Below are 24,002 nucleotides of genomic sequence, written 5' to 3' on the forward strand. Positions count from 1 at the left end.
CTTTTTTTCTCATTTATTCTTTGGACGTGGGAAATACTGACAAGACTGCATTCATTGTTCCCCATCACTGCCCTGAGATAGTGATGGTTGGTCTTCTCTTTTAACAACTGCAGTCCTTGTGGCAATGGTATTCCCATAATGGTGATCGGTGGGGAGTTCCAGAATTGTCACCTAGTGACAATGAAGAAATGGTTCCTCGGTGTCCTGGCCAATATTTATCCCTCCACCAACATCACTAAAACGTATTATCTGGTCATTATCTTATTGCTGGTAGTGGGACCTTGCTTTGAGCAAACTGGCTGCCATGTTTCCTACATTACAACAGTGACTACACTTCAAAAGTACTTCATTGGCTGCAAAGTGCTTTGAGATGCCCTGAGGTTGTGAAGGGAGCTATATAAATGCAAATCTTTCTTTTAGTGGTACATATCCCAGTTAGGATCATTTGTGATTTGCAGGGAAACCTGGAGGTGAAGGTGTTCACATAATCTTGCTGCTCTTGCCTTTCTTGGCGGTAGAAGCTGCGGGACATTGAGGTGTTGTCGAAGTAAGCTCAGCGAGTTACTTCAGTGCATCCTGTAGGTACTGCAACCACAGTGCACCAGTCCAGTGACAGGGGTAGCAATCAAGCAGAATGTCTAACACATTCTCCCTGTAAGACATCTTGTAAGATGTGCATTTAAAAGGCACATGGTTCTTGTAAATGAACACTCTCTGTGACACATTCTTTCTATAACACGTTGGGGTAGACTTTGCCATTGTGTGATAGTGCAAAATGGGTGATCACCAATCGGCCACTCATTTTACATCTCTCTTGATTTTTATTTCTGTTGAAGTCAATTGAAATAAAACTCGGGAGAGATGTAAAACGGACCGCCGATTCGCTATCACCCATTTTACACTATCGCACAAAGTCAAAATTTACCCCATTCATTCTGTAACACATTCCCCCTGTGATGTTTCTTGTCTGTCACACAATCTCTTTTCCATCGTGCTTCAGCTCCATATTCACTGTCTAAGTGCCACTGGCTCTCTGTAACCAGCCTGTTTTGATTTTCTTATTGAGAAATCTAGGTGATGGGTTAAGGCTGATATCACAGGACACCACCAAGGTTGAAGTGATTAGGAGGGAAGATGTGATAAATCAAGTGGTTTGGTGACATACCACTTTCTATAAAACAAATTCTTTATGGTTCTCAAAGACATATGCACAGAAGGAGAGTATTATACATAGAATTACATAGAAATTACAGCACAGAAACAGACCATTTGGCCCAACAGGTCTGTGTCAGTGTTTATGCCCCACATGAGCCTCCTCCCAGCCTACTTCATCTAGTCCTATCAACATATCCTTCTATTCCTTTCTTCCTCATGTACTTATCTAGCTTTCCCTTAAATGCATGTATGCTATAAAAAACTGTATTGTTCTGGTCCTACACACAGGTGTGCAGACTATTGTAATTGTGTTCTTGGCTTGGCATTAATCCCATATCCCTTTACTCTCTGCTTGATCAGGAATCTGTCTTTTATTTGAGTGCTTCAATGGGGCCAACATTCATCGTAACCTTTTCCATAAGGAGGTAAATTTACATATGAGGCAGTCACTCCTTAAGACACTTTTAGCCTGAGCTATCCTCAGTTTATAATCAAGTCCCTGGTGATATAATGTCCCAATAAGGGCTTGTGCTACCAGTGAGAATTGAGATACTCAATTTTTCCAATTTGAGAGGACGACAAGTGAATGATGAACTCATATGTGGCTAACAAAGCCCTTCCTCACTCCTATAATGAACCGAGAGTCCCACTGCTCCCTGTGGAGCCCTCTATTTATACCACATGTCTGGTTTTGATGAACACTATTCCATGGTGAGTGGAAACTGGATCCCACCCATCATGTGGTTCAGACAAAACGGATGTACAAGATGTTGTTGGTTAAAAATCTAAATAAAACTCAACTAACATCGTTTTAATATAAAAGAGATTGAAAACAGAGTATAAATAAGAAACACACCATTGAGGAATGCTCACTGACATTATTATCCCACATGTTTTTAATGAACCTTGCTGGCACTGCTGAAGCATACACTCTGTTTATTCCCTCTCTGGGAGAGAATCTCAAATGTGACCATCTAAAAGTAGGCAGATACTTTGAGATTGCCTTAGAACACTCACAAAGAGCAACAGTGCAAATGGAACAATAACTGTTTCTGTGGCTTGTGCCTTCTGATTCAAAACACCACAAAATCATTAGAAAACCACTCAGAGTCATTGGGCTAAAGATTCAGGGGTTTAACGCCAGTCGATACCACCCAATTCGGGGTGGAGAAATGGTGGATGCTGCACTTTCGCCTATGCCGGCGGGTCCCACGGCAGCCGCCATTTTCGGCAGCTCGTGCATCGGCGAGTTGACACCCGCTTGTCCATTTTGGATATCGCTGCTCCTATTGCCGCCCTCTCGAAAGCATGCCCGTGCGTGCAGCCGCTAAAAGTGCTTCAGCAGCATTGACGACCTTGAGGAGTCTGGCAGGACTTGGCAGATCGTACACGAAGATTGAGGCTGACAAGTGGAAAACACCTCAGATGGATGTCGGAACTTCAAATGCTTCCTTTGCCAAGGTTCTTCTTTTATATTTTCATTTTTTGCCCATCAGTGGGGAGGTGGTTGCATTTTCTGGCAGCTTTCCGGGAGGCCTACAGTGTTTGTGGGTCAGTAAATCAATGGGTGAAACCTTGTGGAACAAGCTTTTAGTTCAGAACTGAACACTTGCACAAAACTGCAAATCCCTCGGTGGATTCCCAGCAAATAAAAGAAACAAATTCCTAAAGTGCATCCGATTGCCTAGAACTCCATTGCAACATTTGAAAATCATCTCTGATAAGATCTCTTTTATCTTTATGATGATAGCATCAACAGAATGTCAGCCCCTAGCAAATCTGGACTCAACTGCTTAAGATTTTATGGAATTAGAATTAATTTATTCAAAATTCCATAACCAATTATTTATCAAATAATTATTTTGTGTCGAGTATGCAAGACCCACTAAAAACTGGCACGATTACTGCACATTTAAACACTTTCAAGAGTAACCATTGGAGAAGATTAGTGTTACAGAGAACGCAGATTCATTCATTTCATGAACTACTAAAAAATCAACAAAGGTCGGGTGGCAAGTAGTATTTTTGTAGCAATTACGGGAACGGTTCCGTACTTGGCCTACAAGTTCGCTCTTTTCTTCCCCGTTCTTCTTCAATGCAAGCGGGAGACAGACTCGACCTCTGGCCTCCTGCTGAGCTTAGTGCTGGAAAGAGCGCGTTACACCACAAAATCAATGTTATGCTGATGTTAATTAGCAGGCAGCACCAAAATACCGGTGCTGCCTGCGCTCTCTCGGCGGGCAGCCGTTAGCCTTGACCAGCGCGGTTACCGGCAGGTTTCCAGAGTACTGGAATTTTTAACACATTATTTTTTGCAACTCAGTTTCTTTTTTAAATCCCTCTCCTCTCCTGTCTCCTGTTGCTGTATAGTTCCACCGTTGTGACCATTTTTCGTAAGTCAGCCTTGACAGTGTGGGCAAGTTATTTTACCATGGGAAGCAGCACTGCTGATCCCTCTCCTCATTCAATGTTCAGCATACGTGCTTTCCAGCAGGAAAAAAAGACTTGCATTTATACAGCGCCTTTCACGACCTCAGGACGCCCCAAAGTGCTTTTCAGCCAATGAAGTACTTCTGAAGTGTAGTCACTGTTGTAATGTAGGGAAACACAGCAGCCAATTTGTGCACAGCAAAATCACACAAACAGCAATATGATAATGACCAGATAATTTGTTTTTAGTGATGTTGGTGGAGGGATAAATATTGGCCAGGACACTGGGGAGAATTCTCCTGCTCTTCTTTGAAATAGTGCCATGGGATCTTTTACGTCCACCTGAGAGGGCAGACGGAGCCTCGGTTTAACGTCTCATCCAAAAGACGGCACCTCCGATAGTGCAGCGTTCCCTCAGCACTGCACTGGAGTGTCAGCCTGGATTATGTGCTCAAGTCTCTAGAGTGGGACTTAAACCAACGATCTTCTGCGGCGAGAGTGCGACCACTGAGCCATGGTTGGGGTACTATAACTGAGTTCAAATTTAGCACTCCAACTGCTTCCCTGGCTGAGATCCGCTAACACAGCCTGGGACCCTCCAGGTCAGTGAGGCTCAGTTTTTTACTGGGACATCAAGGGTGTCTGTTGCTCAGTTAATGCAAGCACACTAACTATGTTTTTCATTATAACAAAGTTATGTTCTCCAATGCCCTGGCCATTTTCCTTTTTCTGTAATGATATGCCTTTACTAAAAACCAACGTATAATCACAGCCTGCAAATAACAATCACATACTCTTTGAAAAAGCTATTTTCTCCCCGTGTTTGCTCACACACAAACCACTTGTGAGTGGAAGGTGAACAAGTGCTGGTCTATGATTTATTAATGCTTTTAAAGGCACTTTATAGGTAACGCAGAAAGTGTCTTTTTTGAAACCTAGAAATCCTGGAACAGCTCCAGCCTGAGGCCTGAAGGTCCATTACTTCAACTTCACTTGAATGGGCAATCTAACCCTGCTCAAAGTACCAGGTTTTACTGTAATGGGAAGCACTAGAAAGACGGTCGCTTAATTCAACGGTGCAAAGTACAGTAATGAGTCAGCATGGTTTCCATGCGATTAACTTGCAAACTTAAAAATGTTCTCTCTGTGGAATTGTTTCAACAGTAGTTTTATTCACCGTAACAGGCAGCCGCCAGGCAATCTACAGTATAAAGCTAAAATTGTAGTAGGAGCTCGCTGTTATAAGAACTGATCCATAAATTGGAGAATATTTTTGGGGGGTTTACAATCCCTGACTTCTTCAAACCCATATGATCATCATCATCACTTTATAGGTAATGCAGAAAGTGTCTTTTTTGAGACCAAGAAATCCTGGAACAGCTCCAGTCTGAGGCCTGAAGGTCTTCAAGCTCCCTGATGGCTCAGTTGGTAAAGGCACTGCCCAGTGAGTCATACGGAACAACAACTAGCATTCGTAAAGTGTTTTTAATGTAAAAATATCATCTCAAGGAGCTTCATAGTGGAGCAATGAAAAATTAATGGAAATAATGGGTGCCAAGCCAAAGGAGGAGATATTAAAAAGGTTGACCAAAAGCTTTTTAAAAGAGGTGGGCTTTAAGGAGGGTTTTAAACAGGAGAAGGAGGTGGAAAGGCCAAGAGGAGGGAAGTCCAGATTACTGTGGCCTAGGCAGATAAAAGCACGGCCACCAGTGGTGGGGAAAAGGGAAGGGGGGATACACAAGAGCCCAGAGTCAGAGAAATAGAGAATCTGGGTGGATTTGTAGGGTAGGAAAAGGTTACATAAATTGGGAGGGGCTAGGCCATGGAGGGATTTAAATACAAGGATGAGAATTTTACAGTTGCAGTATTGGGGGACCAGGAGCCATGTAGTTCAGGGAGGCCAGGGGTAATGGGACAGTGGTACTTGGTGCAGAATAGGATACGGGCAACAGATTTTTGTATGAGCTGAATTATATGGAAGAAAGGGGGACGATGGCTAACCAGGAGAGCATTGGAATAGTTGAGCCTGGAGGTGATAAAGGCATGCATGAGATTTTCAGCATAAGATGGGTTGAGGTAGGGGCGGAGGTGAGCAATGTTACAGAAGTGGAAGTGGGCGGTCTTTGTGATGGATAGGACATGAGTTTGGAAGCTCAAGGTCAAATAGGATGCGAAGGCTGCAAAGAGTCTGGTTCAGCCTAAGACAGTGACTGGGTAGAGGGATGATATTGGTTGCAGGGCAGCCCATGGAGCTGAACAATGGAAGAGAGGCGGGGGAAGAGGATGGTGAGGTTGATCATGTCAAAGGCTACAAAGAGGTAAAGGAGGACAAGGAGAGCTAACACACCACAATATGAGTCACTATAGGATGTCATTTGTGACTTTGGACATTTTGGTGGAAACTTAATTAAAGATGGCAAAGTTTAAGGGGTGGGAGAGAATATGGGTAGGAGTTTATATGGAGGGAGCGTTTAGGGAGGACAATGGAGAGAGACCAAGGTGAGCTGACATAGACATAAGAACATAAGAACATAAGAAATAGGAGCAGGAGTAGGCCATTTGGCCCTTCAAGCCTGCTCCGCCATTCAATAAGATCATGGCTGATTTTCTACATCATCTCCACTTCCCTGCACTATCCCCATATCCCTTGATTCCCTTAATATTTAAAAATCTATCAATCTCTATCTTGAATATACACAACGACTGAGCCTCCACAGCCCTCTAGGGTAGAGAATTCCAAAGATTCACCACCCTCTGAGTGAAGAAATTTCTCCTCATCTCAGTCCTAAATGGCCGACCCCTTATTCTGAGATACATAGATACATAGATACATAGAAGATAGGAGCAGGAGTAGGCCATTCGGCCCTTCGCGCCTGCTCCGCCATTCAATGAGATCATGGCTGATCATCCAAATTCAGTACCCGGTCCCTGCCTTCTCCCCATATCCCTTGATCCCTTTAGCCTTAAGAAATATATCCAACTCCAGTGAGTATAAGCCCAATCGACACAATCTCTCCTCATACGCCATTCCTGCCATCCCAGGTATCAGCCTGGTGAATCTTCGCTGCACTCCTTCCATGGCAAGAACGTCCTTCCTCAGGTAAGGCGACCAAAACTGCACACAATACTCAAGGTGTGGTCTCACCAAGACTGTGGCCCCTGGTTCTAGACTCCCCAGCGAGGGGAAACATCCTCCCTGCATCTACCCTGTCAAGCCCTGTAAGCATTTTGTATGTTTCAATGAGATCACCTCTCATTCTTCTAAACTCTAGAGAATATAGGCCCAGTCTACTCAATCTCTCCTCATAGGACAATCCCCCCATCCCAGGAACCAGTCAATGGAGATTGAAATCACCAAGGCTGAGGAGTTGTTCAGTGCAGAGTCTGAGAGAGGAAAGGGGGGAGGATGGGGACAACCTAGCAGTGGGGCTTGGTCAGAGGACAGTAAACAAAGAGGATTTTAAAGGAGAGGTGAGGAGGTTGGAACAAGATGAGATGCTCAGAGGAGGAGAAAGTACCGGACGAGTAGGGGGAGGGATCAAGATGTGATTTAGTGATGAGGGCCACACAGCCACCACTCCAGTTTGGGCAACCTTCTTATTGGTGTACTGGTGCTGTGAATTACAATTCTACTGTAAAGTCGGTGCTGTCTTACTTTACGTCAGAATACGCCCAATCAAAGTTGGCAACCCTAGTGAGGACAGGACCATGCTCGGCTGTGATGATCACAGCCCAATACCTTGCCAACAAGTATTGTCTATACATGAAGGATGGCCACTTGGACCAAGTACTGGCAGTGGCTAATGATCATGGAACAGCCTCAAGATCGGAGAAAGAATTAACTTCAGGTCCCTTATTTGCATATTAGTCAGTGTATCAGCTAAAAGAATGCAGAGTGGGGACCGAACTTGCAACATTCTTAATCTGTATGGCTTAGTTTCATACCTGGCGCCATGAATTCTGTCTCTTTATTCTGATTATTGTCCCAGCTCAGACGAGGTGATTATCCATACACCCTCACGCCCCGCAGGAAACACTTCATAGTAGGCTGAGATGCACCCGTCTAGTCCTGTCTCCTGACCGCTTAAATTATTAGAGCGAATCATTTCAGAAACACGCGGCTGGAGGGCATGCATTGCAAGAGCTACCTGCTCATTTTGATAATTATATGTACAGTAGAATGATCTGTCATTGAGAGGGAGTAACATCGGCAAAGGCAAAGCTCCCACCTCCTGATCGGTCTTTTACCAAAATCTTCCTGTAGAGGGAGAAACAATGGGGGCTGTCCAAAACTGAATCACGGAAGGTAGCCAGTGGTCATGGAATCGTAAATTGATAAGGAGTCAATGCATCCTGAAGAGAAAGAGAGAAAATTGACAGAAAAAATGAAGGAACAAAATGAAACACTAAACGGAAGTGGAAACACTGGAATTGTGGTGCTGTTTTTCTATATAATTAGTCTGGGCCTGTTTTAGGGCCATACTCATCCAACCCCTCTCCTCCATCTTCCAGCTCCATGCAACTCCCCTTGCATGGTCCCATTCCTACCTCATCTGAATGGGACCAGTGCGTCAACAGCAATGGCTTCCCTTCCTTCCCCCACACTGTTACCTCCAAGGTCCCCTAAGGATATCTACTCACTTCTCCCACAGTTAAATCTATGCCACAACTTCCACTAGTGCCTCCCAACAGCACTGCCCTGGTAAGGAATGCAATGGCAATTTGAATTTGAAACTGAAACTGAGAGTAGAAACATACACTGCACCAGACTCCAGACATGGTCATTTTTTTTTACCCTGGCCCGTACTCTACCTCACCTGGAACTGTTTGATGCCTATACTAAAATGGAAGGACGATAGCAAAATACTGCAGATGCTGGAAATCCGAAATAACAACAGAAAATGCTGGAAAAACTCAGCAGGCCAGGCAACATCCGTGGAGAGAAATTAGAGTCAACGTTTCGGGTCTAACCCTTTTTCAAACTGGAAAGGAAATAAAATAGGTCGAAGGCAGGGCTGCAATAGAACAAAAGAAGTAAAAGAAGTAAAAGAGACATTAAGAGGTATACCTTATTAGAGCGAATCATTTCAGCCCTGCCTTCGGGGGTGGGGGGGGGGTGGTGGGGGTTGGGGGGGGTGTATGGGGGGGTGTGTATGGGGGGGGTGGTACAGCATGGCTTGTAGGGTCAGGGGGTTGATCACGGGGGTTTGGAGACAGATCAGGGGCAGAGATGGTGGGTTGGTGATTGCGGGAAGGGTCCAATCGAGGGGGAGCTGATCGGTGATCATGGGAGAAGTCAGTGATTGCAGGGGAGTGTCCAATCACGGGGGGGTGTGGTCTGATTGTGGGGGGTTCAAATTGCTGGGGTTGTTAACAACAGGTTTGCTTGGGGGCTTGGGGCAAGCAGTCCTGCTCTTCCTGGCCCACAAGCAGTGCTGGAAAAGCACTTAGCTTTTCCAAGCAGCAGTCCTCGCCTCCCTTTAGCTGCCGGGTTTCCCAAAGCCTGGGAAACATTTTCCCAGCACTCAGGCTCATTAAAATGTTTAAATGAGCAACCAGCCTCCTGGGAGCAGGTTGGTGACCTGCCCCCCCCCCTCCCCCGCCCCAGTCCCACCTCCGTTAAAACCAGAAGTGGGTGGGTTCAAGGTGGGTTGGGTTCGGGTATGATATTTTAAAACATTTTTTACATCCCACCCAACCCAAACTCACCTGTTTTTGGATGTTAAAATTCCTCCCATTTTGTTTATGTTGTGTGAGTAATTCATGTTGAAATAAAAACGGAAAAACTAATGGTTTGATCGAGTGGCCAAGTAATCGAGTGGCCGGGTGATCGAGTGGTGAGGACAGGATAGATAGAGGGAAACTATTTCCTCTGGTGGGGGAATCAAGAATGAGTGGAAAAATTCTTTAAATTAGAGCAAGGCCATTCAGGATCAAAATTAGGAAGCACTTTTTCACGCAAAGGGCAATAGAAATCTGGACTTGTGTATTCTATTTATGAACTCTGGAGTCAGGTAGATTGTCCTTTCCAATTCTGTACATTCCTATGTCAGTTGAGTATTTGTCTGCTAGAATGGCGACTAGCTGAGTGAGTGGTTAGTTTATTGAGAGGTTAGTTGAGTGAGTGCTTGAGCAACCCATTGTTTGAGAAAGTGGTTGGTGGGTAGTTGAGTCACCGATGAATTCAGTGGTTGGCTGAGTAACCGGTAATTGGTTGACCACGGTGGTGCAGAAAGCGTGAATCCATCGAGAGAGGGCCCCAGTCAGCCTAATTTGTGTGGCTGCTACTGACCTTTCACCTTGGTAAATGTTGAAAGGTAGGAATTGGATCTCAGTGTAATGAACACTAGCTCACAATAATGTCCACTGAGGTGTTATTGGAGTGGAGTTGGTGCAGAGACAAGCAGGATTTTATGGTGATGTTGCCACAAAGTTGTCATCAATACATTCATAGGTTTAGTTTTACATTTAGAATCTCAATATTAAACAATGAATCACTATTGTATTTTTTCATTGTTGTGAGTATATATATAATTTCTCTTTTTTTAGTTTCAATCACCCAGTATTGCTGCACATCTGCACCGGTTATATCTTTTAAGGTGACTAGGAGACTTGCCCCACCCTTCACCACTCTGAACTGACCATTGGCAGGCGCTTGAAAATGAACATCTACCCAAATAGCCCTTCCCCCTTTTTGCTCGGTACCCCACCAAAGTGACACAGCTGAGAAAGAGGCTTTGTTGAGGAGGTGAGATCATAAGAAATAGAAGCAGGCGTAGGCCATACGGCCCCTCGAGCCTGCTCCACCATTCAATAAGATCATGGCTGATCTTCCACCTCAACTCCACTTTCCCGCCCTATCCCCGTATCCCTTAGTGTCCAAAAAGAGATCAGTGAACCTAAAACTCCCCGCCACTGTGGAGCAGCTCCAGGATGTTGCATGAGTCATTGATTTAAGGGTCCCGTTAAAATTCTTTAAGCCTTATCTATAACGTGGATATTATAGATGTTTATTTAAAATTAACATTTTTTACGTGTTTTTTTCTGTAAGGAAAAACCACAAATGGAACCGTTAGGACTTTCCAGATCTGAATGCGAAGCCACACTGAAAAATACCCATAATGACCTGTCTCAAGTAATAACCAGTCTACATAAAGACTGCATAAACCATAGCATAACAGATGGGTTTTGGCCACATATCATTTATAAAGTATGACTGTGGAACCATTTTCACCTGTGGTCATTTTGGTGGAAAATGCTGATCACAGGATAGCGTAGAACTGCTTCAAAAATATTTTTAAACCATCAATTCCTGTATTATTCTAAATAGGGCCTTTCATATTGTCCTTTTAATTTGTATCCCAGGAGCCCGATGTCTATCGCCCAGTCACTGTGGACAGACTTGATGGGACCAGCTCGTCTTTTCCTGTCTGTCATTACCTCCCCCTGCTGGCTAGAATCAGCTAACTCAACACAGGTTGGGGATTGAATTTGGGCCCTTTTCGCCAGTGTGGCTCAGTACCACACCACCTAGCATTTTTACCTTTAAGCCTTTACTCAGTCGAAGCAGGTCCTGTGTTTAAGGGATTAATTAATGCATCACTGGCCCATTGTCAAGAGAGAACATCTCATTATTTTCTTACTGCAATTTCTCCCTGTTCGCTGACCCATTATTTTCTTTCCATTTTGCTTCTTGTTATATTAATTATGTCTTGTGATAGTTTATTCTGGGTTTAGAAGACATATGCCGGTTCCATTTATTGTACTTCCCTTTCTGGTTACAGGACTGTGATTATGATAATGCAGCTCCTCCCTCTTCCTGCTCTCCCACATGGGTTTGAATTACAGACTATCATTGGTGACTTCAAAGCACTTGTCCACATTTATCAATCAGAAAAGACCTAATAAAAAGTGATTACTTCCTGCTGGCTGTAAGAGGCCTATGTGAAATGAGTTTGGACCGTCTCACCCCATATCATAGCGGGAATGGGCCCACAACACAAACTACCATTAATTTTGCACTTAATTGATTGTCCCATTCAGAGAGGCCACAGGATGGCCGATGTGGGAAATAAGAATGTCAGTAGTGTAGTAGTGAGTGCTCTTCTCAGGTTGGGGATAAGATGCAGCATCATTACAATACAATACAATACAAATCGCTTTATTGGCATGATAAGGTACATCTTATGTTGCCAAAGCATCAAAATACATTTATGGTTGAACACATAAACGCGGTTCCATTCATACAGTGTATAAACAGGTATATCCCTGAGTTTATAAATATATTTTCGCCTTGTTTATATATACTCTTGTCTTAGTTTACTGGTTGTCCCTCTGTTCATGGCAAGCTGTAACATAGTGTGCCGCCAGTGTTACACAGCTTCTCTCCTCCCCCAGTAGGAATGGGAGTTTTTGGTTGTCAGTCAGATTTCTGAATTCAGGGCATATTTGTGAGAATTTTTGATAGAAATTCTCTCTGATGCCCTGATATTTTCCACAGGTTGTGAGGAAGTGCATCTCTGTCTCAACTACTCCCTGACTGCAGTGAGAGCATATCCTGTCTTCTCTTGGCAGCCTGGTCTGCCTGTGTCTGCCTTTTTCGATCGCTAGGCTATGTTCGCTAAGTCTGTACCTTGTCAAGGTTCTTCTCAGTTTGTTATCCTTTACCATGGTCAGGTAATCAGCTATGTTGTATTGTCTGTTTAGGGCCAAGTAGCAATTGAGTTTGCTTTGGGTTTTTGTTGTTTCTGCCCAATATGACAGATATTTTTCCTTTTGCTTAGCGACGATTGTGTTGGGTCGAATTCTTTGTGTTACCCTGTCACTGTCCTGGGACTGGTTATTGTTAGTATTGTTAGTAGTTACTTTATTGAGTCCCAGGACTAGTTGACTGAGGGTATTCTTCTTTATGGTCAACTCTTGGCATTTCAGGGCGTCGTAGTGATAGCATTGGGGGTTGCTCATTTGTAGGTGATTCCAAAATTTGGTGGCTCTTTTTTGGATAGTGATTATTAATGGGTATTGGCCTAGTTCCGCCCTGCATGCGTTGTTTACTGTTTTCCTTTGAGTCCGGAGGATACTTTTACAGAATTCCGCATGTAGGATCTCAATTGGGTGTTTGTCCCATTTTGCAAAATCTTGTTGTGTTAGTGCTCCCCAGACCTCACTGCCATAGAGTGCAATTGGTTCAATTACTGATTTGAAAATTTTGAGCCAAATGCTAATTGGGATTTCTATTTGGATTGATTTTTTGATGGCATAGAAAGCCCTTCTTGCTTTCTCTTTCAGTTCATTCACAGCCAGTTTGAAGTTTCCCGTAGAACTGATTTTTAAGCCCAAGTATGTGTAGTGAGTGGTTTGTTCAATTTTGGTTGTTCCTACTGTGAAATTTATTGTGGGTCCATGTTGTTTGGATCTTTGCTGGAACACAAGGACTTTGGTTTTTTGGGGATTTATTGTCAGGGCCCAAGTCTGGCAGTACGACTCCAGCAGGTCCAGGTTCTGCTGTAGACCCTCCTTAGTTGGTGACAGCAGAACCAGGTCGTCGGCATAGAGGAGGAATTTAACCTTGGATTCATATAGGGTGAGGCCGGGTGCTGTAGATTGTTCAAGTAGTTTTGCCAATCCATTAATGTAAATATTAAAGAGTGTCGGTGAGATTGGCGAGCCCTGCGTCACCCCCCGCCCCTGTGGGAAGTATTTTGTTTGTTTGTCTCCAATTTTAACTGCACATTTATTGTTTGTATACATTGATTTAATTACATCATATGTTTTACCTCCTACCCCGCTTTCGATAAGTTTCAGGAATAAACCGTCATGCCAGATGGAGTCAAAAGCCTTCTGGAAATCTACAAAGCATGCGTAGATTTTGCTTTTGTTATGGTGAACGTGTTTGTCAATTAGGGTCTGTAGGGTGAAGATATGATCGGATGTTCTATAGTTTGGCAGGAATCCAATTTGGCTTTTACTCAAGACATTGTGCTCTTCAAGGAAGTTTATAAGTCTTTTGTTTATGATGCTACAGAATACCTTCCCCAGGTTACTGTTTACACAGATGCCTCGATAGTTGTTTGGGTCGATTTTGTCCCCACTTTTGTATATGGGTGTTATGAGTCCTTTGTTCCAGATGTCAGGGAAATAACCGACACTCAGAACCAAGTTGAAGAGTTTTAGGATAGCCAGTTTCAGTTTGTCGTCTGCGTGTTTAATCATCTCGTTTAGTATGCCGTCTGTCCCGCAAGCTTTTCCTGGTCGCAGGTCCTTGAGTTTTTCAAGAAGTTCTTTTTCTGTTATTATGGCGTCTAGCGGGTTTTGGTTATCTTTTATGGCCATTTCAAGCTTTTCCAGTTTTTTGCGTATTTGGTGTTGCTCTGGTCTTAGTGTGTTTTTCTGGTATAATTTTTCAAAGTGGTTTACCCATGTGTCCCCATTTTGAATGGACAAATCGTCGTGTTGTTTTTTGTGTAGTGTTTTCAAGTTGTCCCAGAAACAATTCGACTCAATGGATTCCTCCATGGAGCTGAGTGTATTCTTAATAAATTGCTCTTTTTTGGTCCTGAGTGTGTTTCTGTATTGTGTTAGCGTCTGACAATAAGTAAGGCGTAATTCCTCGTTTTCTGGATGTCTGTGTTTTTGGTTTGATAGTTTTCTAAGTTTTTTCCTCATGTTATGGCAATCATGGTCAAACCATTTTTCATAGTTTTTTGTTTTGGGTTTGTTCTTGCGAGCTTTCAAGTTTGCATTTGTTGCCAAATTATCAAAAATATTGTTTAGTTTACTAACTGCCCGGTTTATGCCTTCTTTATTGTGAGTGTATATGTTATCCAGAAAGGTGTCTAAGAGAGCTTGAGTTGATGCATTGCTAATTGTTTTCTGGTATTTTTCCGTGTCGTTTTTGGCCCATCTGTACGATTTTTTGGTGTTGTACAGTTTACTGGGTTGTGTTTCTATGTTGTTTGTTTCTGTCTTTTTGAGAAACATAGTAATTTGGCTGTGATCTGACAGTGTTGTTTGTGGTTTGACTGTGAATGCTCTGAAAGAGGATGGGTCCAAGTCTGTAATCATATAGTCTACTGTGCTGCAGCCAAGAGGTGAGCAGTAGGTCGATCTTCCTAGGAGGTCTCCTATGAACCTACCATTGACAATGTACAGACCCAGGTTTCGACAGAGCTGTAGTAGCTGTTTACCGTTGGTATTTGACTGCTTGTCGCAGTTATGCCTGTATGGAAGGGAAGGGATGTCAAAGTGGTTATTCCCGAATACGTAATTGTTTCCCTGATTATTGGTGAAGTCTGGTTCTTCGCCCGTTCTTGAATTGAGGTCCCCACAGATCAACACGTTCCCCTGGGCCTGGTATTGGATAATTTCCCCCTCCATGTTGGAGAAGGTGTCCTCTTTGTAGTACGGGGAATCGATTGGAGGGATATAAAGTGCGCAAATGTAAACATCTTGGGTGTTTGAGATAATCTCCCTCTCAAGTTTGAGCCACATATGGTTTTCGCCCTTTTTTATAAATTTGATGTAATTCTTAAGTTCTGTTTTAAACCAGATCAGTATGCCTCCGGAGTCTCTGCCTTGGGTTACACTTGGTAATTTATTGGAGGGGACCACTAGCTCAGTGTACCCTTGGGGACAGCCGGTGTGTCCTTTTCCTTTATACCAAGTTTCCTGTAAAATGATAATATCTAGATCTTTAGTTTCCTCTATGAACTCTGGGGTCCTACTCTTCACTTCTCGCACTGAAGAGCGTAGACCTTGGATATTCCAGGTCGAAATATATAAGGATTTCATGTTAAGTTTTATCTTTTTCTATGATAGGTTAAAGAGTGGTACGTGTTTGTCGTGTCTAAGTGTGGGGAAAAAATAGATCACCCCAGTTGTCTACAAAAGTTAATACAATTTGGTTACAGTTCTTTCTATTAATTAGTCCTTGATCCATAAGGCGGAAGTAGATGCTGCTGCACATCTGCTTATTGTCTCTTAATGGATTGTTTCTGTCTGAGGTATTGCGTACGTCCTGTGCATCTCTCCCTCTGTCTGGCTGGTAGCGGTCCTATTCCCCTGTGGGACAGGAGTGGTGCAGGTCTGATAATGTTGTTTTGCATGGGGATCCTCTCCGGTCTCGGTTGGTGTGGTGGTGGTCTTTGTAGTGTTCCTGATATGTACCCCGCTGATCTCTGGTGGTCGGGGGGGGGTCCTCTTGGAGTCTGGGTATGGACCCGGTTAAAAGCGACGTCCTTCAGGGCTTTAGCAAAGATCGATATTTTTTGCCTTTGGATGTGGTCGTGGTCGTAAAGACATTCTTCATCGAGGGTGGGGTGTTGGGCCAGGTGTACGTTGTGGTTTGATTCGCATTCTGTTGCTATGCTGGCATTTATCTCATGAATTGTGTTGTTGTTGAAGTCTGTTCTCGGCAATATTGTGGAAACAGTGATTCTAGTGTTTGGAAATGTACTGCTTGCCTTCCTAATCATTGCTCTGAGCGATGTTGCTACCTCTTTCTGTTTGGCCTTTAGGCCATTTGTGCCCGTGTGTATTATTATGTGTTGGGGGGAGCCTAATCTGGCTTTGGTCAGCCATCCCATGGCTCTGTCTGTTGTTGGGCACCAAATCTTTTCTACTTTACTTCTAGGGAAGAGCTTTTTCTCCCATAGAAATTTCCCATTTGAGTCTATGAGTATTACGACGTCAGCCTTGTTTGTGTTTACTGTCTGGTGGCTTTCGCCTGGACTCATAGTGTGTGTGCTGGGCTGGGGTGTCTGGTGTGTGCGTACCTCTTGTGAGCGGCTCGCTTGTGGTTCCATGGTGGTGGGGGAAGATTGCGAGTCAGCATGCTGGTCGGTCTGTGTGGCACCCCTTGTATTGTGTGTCTGTTGCTTTTGTTCCGTGTGGGAGTGCAGCCGTTCCGTCCGGCTCTGTCTTGTCTTATCTCTAGTCTCTGGTTGCTGGTCTAATGGTGTTTTCTCTCCTCTATGGCTCTCTTCTTTTTCCTGCAGCTCTTTCACCTGATTCTTAAGTAGATTCACCTGGTTATCAAGTCTATTCAGCTCTCTCTTGTGTCTCTCCCTCTCCTGCTTTTGTTTGTCATTCAATTTGAGGACCTCCTCTCTAAGTTTAACCATCTCTATCTCTAATTGATTAAATTTATCTTTTGGTTGTATCTGGCTGTGTGATCCCGGGGTATGTGTCTGGTCGGCCCTGGAAGGCTCACTCACTTCCTGGCTAGGCTGGTCGGCCCTGGAAGGCTCACTCACTTCCTGGCTATGCTGCTCTTCTCTTGGTGGGCTGGGAATGGTAGGGGAACTATGTGTGGCTTCCTCCGTGGTAGTTATGCTGGGGTTTGTCAGTTGTATCGTGTGGCTGTGGTTCCCTGGGGTTAGTGTCTGGTTTGAACTGTGTGGCTCGTTCATCCCTTGACCATGCAGATTTTCTCCTGGTAAGTTGTCAATGTTGGGGGGAGTGCGGGCCACTCTGGGGCTGTTCATTCCCCTCGTAGTTGATCTTTTCAGTGTCCTGAAGGCCGTTGCAAATTTGTCGAGGTTGCCTTGCACTAATATTGTTCCGGTATTGTACGCGTTGACAGTCGTGATTGAACTGTCTCCTGGTGTGTTAATTTTCATTATGGACCCATTTGCGGTATTTTTTAGCTTAACACTGGTATAGTGTGATTTTATTGCTCTGATCCAAGCCGCTGGCTGATCTGAGTAGAATATGAGGTTACTTTTTGTCCCATTGTTGTAACAGTCAGTAAAGAGAGTTTCTGGTTTTTCTCTCATCTGAGCATGCTTGATCGTTTTTATAGCTTTTTTTGTGGTGTTGGGGGGAATCTGGAAGCGGGGCTGTTGTGGATCTTCTGATTCGCTCATTTTTGGTAAAGTATTGTTGATCTTAGAATAAGCTTTTCTGGGGCCCCGGGTTTGGTGTTACCCTCTCCCTGTTCGCGAACTTTCCCGGTCCCCCTCTCCGACCCCGTGGTCCCTGGGCCTCGGCTCCTGGGTTCACCCTTCTCAGGTCTGAGTCTGTGAGCCGCTGTTTCCCGGTGCCTTCGGGCTGTTCCCCTCCCCCTCAGAGGTCTCTGGGCCTCTGTTTCGGCCTGGCTCCTCGGGCCTTTCCCTGGGCCTCCCTCCCTGGGCCCTGTACTCACGGTCTTGGTTGCGAGCCTTCTGGTTGCTCTCCTTCTCCTCAGAGGTCTCTGTGCCTGCTGGCCTGGCTCCTCGGGCCTTTCCCGTGCTGGATTGTTGGGCTGTGGCCCGAGTCCCCTCGGCTGTGCCGATTGCTGGATTTCCGGGCTGCGTTCCGAATCTCCTCGGCTGTGCCGATTTCTGCGATGCGGCCCGAGTCCTCTCCGCTGTGCCAATTGCCGGGCTGCGTTCCGGATCTCCTCGGCTGTGCCGATTTCTGGGATGCGGCCCGAGTCCTCTCCGCTGTGCCCGTTGCCGGGCTGCGTTCCGATTTCTGGGATGCGGCCCGAGTCCCCTCAGCTGTGCCGGTTGCTGGACCGCTGGGCTGCGGCCCGAGTCACCTCGCCTCCTCAAACTCGGTCCCGATGCCACCGACTCAACCACCGCTGCTGAAGCCCCGTGTGGCTGCCGTTCACTGGTTTGTGTAGTTCTTCTCTTGTTTCTTTTTTTTTTTTTTGCTTTGGCTTTTTTTTTTTTGCTTTGGCTTTTTTTTCCCTCTATTTTCCTCTGGGTTTTTTTTTTCTTTGGTAGTCTTTCTGGCGGTCTTTTCCTTCTCTACTTTGTCTAGACTAATCTAAACTTAAACTAAACTAAACTAAACTAACTTAACTAGAACTAAATTTAATTTAAAACCTTTTTAAAAATTGAAATGAAATGAAACTTTTTTTCCCCACTTTAGACACTAAAAACACTAAAATCTCAGCAGCCCATCTTCAGCATGTGTATTCACTCCGTCTGCACACACACACATTACAGAGGGAGCTTTGCTGTACATCTAATCATGCTATACCTGACTGTTTAATGCTGACACTTGTGTCCAATATTGAGTTGCATTCCTCAGCACTGGCGCTATTCACTTTGACGAGGACAAAAATTCACGCACAAATTCCTTCCAGAGCGAATTCCACACTTTGGCATTCCCTGCCACACTCAAAGGGAGCGTTATTTGGAGATAAGACTAGAAAACTGCAGTCCTGATTTTCTAACCTGCATTCCCTGCAAATATGAATTCCCGCAGGTAGCACTGGATCATGGAATTAGCCCTTCTGCTTATTTATAAAAGCAATATACAAATTTTAGTCATTAATAATGTGATACAATCATAAAGATATTTTCATCTTTATTTTTTTCTATTAAACAGGCAAGAACGAAAATGCATTACAAATAAGTGACGTTTTAGTAAATAATATATTTGCATTACTACTGCTAATATCACGATCAAAATGTTTCAAAAAGTTTCTTTTTTTTAATTCATTGATGGGATGTGGGCGTCGCTGGCTAGGCCTGCATTTAGTGCCCATCCCCAATTGCCCTTGAGAAGATGGTGGTGAGCCGCCTTCTTGAACCGCTGCAGTCCATATGGTGTAGGTACACCCACAATGCTGTTAGGAAGGGAGTTCCAGGATTTTGGCCCAGCGACAGTGAAGGAACGGCGATACAGGTCCAAGTCAGGATGGTGTGTGGCTTGGAGGGGAACTTGTAGGTGGTGATGTTCCCATGCGTCTGCTGCCCTTGTCCTTCTAAGTGGTAGAGGTCGCGGGTTTGGAAGGTGCTGTTGAAGGAGCTTTGGCGAGTTGCTGCAGTGCATCTTGTAGATGGTACACACTGCAGCCACAGTGCGCCGGTGGTGGAGGGAGTGAATGTTGAAGGTGGTGGATGGAGTGCCAATCAAGCGGGCTGCTTTATCCTGAATGGTGTCGAGCTTCTTGAGTGTTGTTGGAGCTGCACTCATCCAGGCAAGTGGAGAGTATTCCATCACACTCCTGACTTGTGCCTTGTAGATGGTGGAAAGGCTTTGGGGAGTCAGGAGGTGAGACACTCACCGCAGAATTCCCAGCCTCTGGCCTGCTCTTGTAGCCACAGTATTTATATGGCTGGTCCAGTTCAGTTTCTGATCAATGGTAACCCCCAGGATGTTGATAGTGGGGGATTCAGCGATGGTAATGCCATTGAATGTCAAGGGGAGATGGTTAGAGTCTCGCTTGTTGGAGATGGTCATTGCCTGGCACTTGTGTGGTGCGAATGTTACTTGCCACTTGTCAGCCCAAGTCTGAATGTTGTCCAGGTCTTGCTGCATATGGACACGGACTGCGTCAGTATCTGACGAGTCACGAACGGTGCTGAACAGTGTGCAATCATCAGCGAACATCCCCACTTCTGACCTTATGATGGAGGGAAGGTCATTGATGAAACAGCTGAAAATGGTTGGGCCTAGGACACTGCCCTGAGGAACTCCTGCAGTGATGTCATGTGATTGAGATGAATGACCTCCAACAACCACAGCCAACTTCCTTTGTGCTAGGTATGATTCCAACCAATGGAGAGTTTTCCCCTTGATTCCCATTGACTTCAGTTTTGCTAGGGCTCCTTGATGCCACACTCGATCAAATGCTGCCTTGATGTCAAGGGCAGTCACTCTCACCTCACCTCTTGAGTTCAGCTCTTTGTCCATGTTTGGACCAAGGCTGTAATGAGGTCAGGAGCTGAGTGGCCCTGGCGGAACCCAAACTGGGCGTCAGTTAGCAGGTTATTGCTGAGTAAGTGCCGCTTGATAGCACTGTCGACGACACCTTCCATCACTTTGCTGATGATTGAGAGTAGACTGATGGGACGGTAATTGGCCAGGTCGGATTTGTCCTGCTTTTTGTAGACAGGACATACTTGGGCAATTTTCCACATTGCCGGGTAGATGCCAGTGTTGTAGCTGTACTGCAACAGCTTGGCTAGGGGTGCAGCTAGTTCTGGAGCACAAGTCTTCAGTACTATTGCCGGAATGTTGTCAGGGCCCATAGCCTTTGCAGTATCCAGTGTCTTCAGCCGTTTCTTGACATCACGTGGAGTGAATTGAATGGGCTGAAGACTGGCATCTGTGATGCTGGGGACCTCAGGAGGAGGCCGAGATGGATCATCCACTCGGCACTTCTGGCTGAAGATAGTTGCAAATGCTTCAGCCTTGTCTTTTGCACTCACGTGCTGGGCTCCACCATCATTGAGGATGGGGATATTTTTGGAGCCTCCTCCTCCTGTTAACTGTTTAATTGTCCACCACCACTCACGACTGGATGTGGCAGGACTGCAGAGCTTTGATTTGATCCGATGGCTGTGAGATCGCTTTTGCAGTAAAGTTGTGTAGGCAAACATGGCAGCTATGTTGCACACAGCAAGATCCTACACACAGCATTGAAGTGAATGACCAGTTAATCTGTTTTTCTGGTGGCAACTGAGTGAAAGATATAGAACTGTGTTTATTTTAAAGAAGTACATACATCAAAACAGATCACACATTCAAAGCAGTTCTGCCTCACCACCTCCTGTCTCGACCCCTCCATTGCCTCTGTGTGATCAGACTGCTTGTCTGACATCCAGTCTTGGATAAGCCGCAATTTCCTTCAGCTAAACTTTGGGAAGATCAAAGTCATTGGCCGCAAATTTCCCAGTGGAGGTGAGATGGTGGCGTGAGAGCTGGTTTCCGGGTTCCAGTCACGAACCTGGCTGCAGCCGCTCTGTAAACGGGATTTTCCCTTGATTGGCCTTGTTAAGCCCACCCTACGGGCTTCCCGGCCAATGAACAGGAAGCGGGTCTGATGATGTCATTTGATGACGCGTGATCAGCTGGTTTCCTTAAAGGGACCACGACCACAATGAGTTTGACAGTTGTTCTGTCAGTGTTTGACAGCATTGAGGTGCTGCAAACACTGACAAGCACTGCACAAAGGTGGACGCTTGCACCCAGGCTCTCCAATGACTCCCTCCATATGTTTATGGAGGGAGTCACATCATGCAGGGAGGTTCTCTTCCCTTCCAAGGGTGGAAGCGACCTCCCCAGGACACCAACGCAGGCTGGTTGCACATTGCACAGGAGGGCACAAGCAGGGATGTCGTCAGGGGTCCCTGGCTGCAGTGGAGCCAACCTTTCAATAATCTCAGTGGATCACAAAACATTACAGCTTGAGCTGGCGTGTTCCCCGAACAGCGGGTAACCCGTGGGGGAGAACATAAAATTACAAGGAAGCCTCAAAATAGTATTAAATTGGCTCTTAACAAGCCATTTAACAAGCTCAATTGTATCCCCCGCCATTTGGTGTCGGATCAGTTCTCCGCTGACACCTGGGAGACTCGCGTGGAGTCGGGTTGACAGTGTGTTTCCTACCTACTGTCAATCTTTGCTATTTTGACAGCAGACCCACCTCCAAACCCACCCTCTGAGCATGGGCAAATTTGCGTCCATTGTCTTTGGCCCTCGCTACAAATTCTGTGCCCTTGCTACTGGTTCTGTCTCTCTTCCAAAGCCACTGTCTCAGTTGAGCCAGATTGTTTCCAACTTCAGAATCCTACTCAACCTGAGCTGAGCTTCCTATCCTATAATTTCTCCATCACAGAGACCACCTACTTCCACCTCTGTAACACTGCCCACCTCTGCCCCTACCTACTGCTGAAACCCTCATTCATGCCTCTGTCACCTTCAGACGATACCAATGCTCTCCCAGCTGACCTCCCATCCACCTCCCTCCAAAAAGTTCAGCTCATCCAAAACTCTGCTGTCCCTCTGGCCAATTATATGTCCTCCCTCCCTTCACCCACTATTAACGACCGTGCCTTCAACCATCTAGGCACCATGCTCTGGAATTCCCTCCTTAAACCTCTCCACCTCCGTCTCAACAACAGCTTGCATTTATATAGCATTTTTAATGTGCCTTGAGCTCTTCATACTTGTTAATGTTTTAAGGAGACCGCCATTGGAAATAAATTTGGATGAGGGTTTCTACCTGAAGCATTAACCGGTCTTTTGTCCTTCAGATGCTGGCAGACCTGCGATGAATTTTCAACATTTTCTGTTTTTATTTTATGTTTCAAGCACTTGTGTTTTTTTTCTTATTATTTTCCTATTTGTATGGGCTGTTCCATTGCAATGATGCAATTCAAATAAACACTAGCTTCCTAAATAAGTACAGGTAGACTACCCTTTATCCGGACTTCCGAAAACCGAAACCCTCTAAAAACCGAAGGTTTTTTCGGTCAGCGTAAGTCGTGCGCACGACATGACCAGAGTGGCGCACGACTTACAGGCCTAGCCGGATAAGGGATAGTGTAGCATTTTTCCGCACTTCTGAAAACCGAAATCGCTCAGCGTAAGTGTACCAGCCTTTATCCGCACATCCGAAACCAGAAAACCTCTGAAAGCTGAAAGTGGCGCAAAGCATGACTTCTGAAAACCGAAATCGCTCAGCGTAAGTCGTGCACACGACCCCGACCCCCACCGACCCCACCCCCGACCCCCCGGCCGAACCCGACCCCCGCCGACCCCCCCCCCGACCCCCCCCCCCCGACCACGACCCCGACCCCCCGCCGACCCCCACCCTTTCGGATAAGGGATAGTGCATCCTTTATCCGCACTCCCGCAAACCGAATTACTCTGAAAACCGAAGTGTTTTCGCGCACCTTCCGAAATCCGAAATTTTCCTAAAACCGAAACACGGCTGGTCCCAAGGTTTTCAGATAAAGGATAGTCTACCTGTATTATTTTTGTTTGTCGATAATGTGAGCTTCTGATGTAGTGGTGTTAAACATATCCAAATGCATCCTTGGCCTGGGACATGGAGGGGATGATTGCCTCTGTGCACTTGTTGTTGTAAAATCATGAACGTATTTACAACTCCCCTACATCACAAGCACAGGGGAAACCTTCACCCATGAGGCCTAAAATAGTGCACAATTCTACTCCATCCTCCAACAAAAGAAGTATGGCAAACACTTATTTTTCTGAAGTGCCTCTTTAATCTCAGCAAATAGCTGAAACTTCTACTGTCAAATGTGCTGCTTAATTCAATAGGTTTTCCAATTAAAGACTTGCATTTCTATAGCGCCTTTCACGACCACCGGACGTCCCAAAGTGCTTTACAGCCAATGAAGTACTTTTTGAAGTGTAGTCACTGTTGTAATGCAGGAACCGCAGCAGCCAATTTGCGCAAAGCAAGCTCCCACAAACAGCAATGTGATAATGACCAGATCATCTGTTTTAGTGATGTTGATTGAGGGATAAATATTGGGCAGGACACAGGAGATAACTCCTCTGCTCTTCTTTGACATAGTGCCATGGGATCTTATACGTCCACCTGAGAGAGCAGACGAGGCCTCGCTTTAACATCTCATCCGAAAGAGGGCACCTCTGACAGTGCAGCACTCCCTCAGCACTGCACTAGAGTGTTCAGCCTGCATTATGTGTTCAAGTCTCCTGAA

The 24,002-nt window shown here is 45.3% G+C and overlaps 1 protein-coding gene across 1 annotated transcript in view; it reads left to right on the plus strand.

Moving 5' to 3' along the window:
* Positions 1–2,354: 2,354 nt before the first annotated feature.
* The window catches only part of LOC147099986 (monoacylglycerol lipase ABHD2-like), a 126,703-nt gene continuing 105,055 nt past the window's right edge, over positions 2,355–24,002 (plus strand). The window contains exon 1 of the mRNA XM_085968545.1: positions 2,355–2,616. The gene's annotated coding sequence lies outside the window, so the exon portion shown is untranslated. The remainder of the gene's footprint in view (positions 2,617–24,002) is intronic.

This window comes from Somniosus microcephalus, chromosome 27 (assembly GCF_052327205.1).
Source record: "Somniosus microcephalus isolate GS21.2 chromosome 27, FLI_Smic_1.0, whole genome shotgun sequence".
Lineage (NCBI taxonomy): Eukaryota > Metazoa > Chordata > Chondrichthyes > Squaliformes > Somniosidae > Somniosus > Somniosus microcephalus.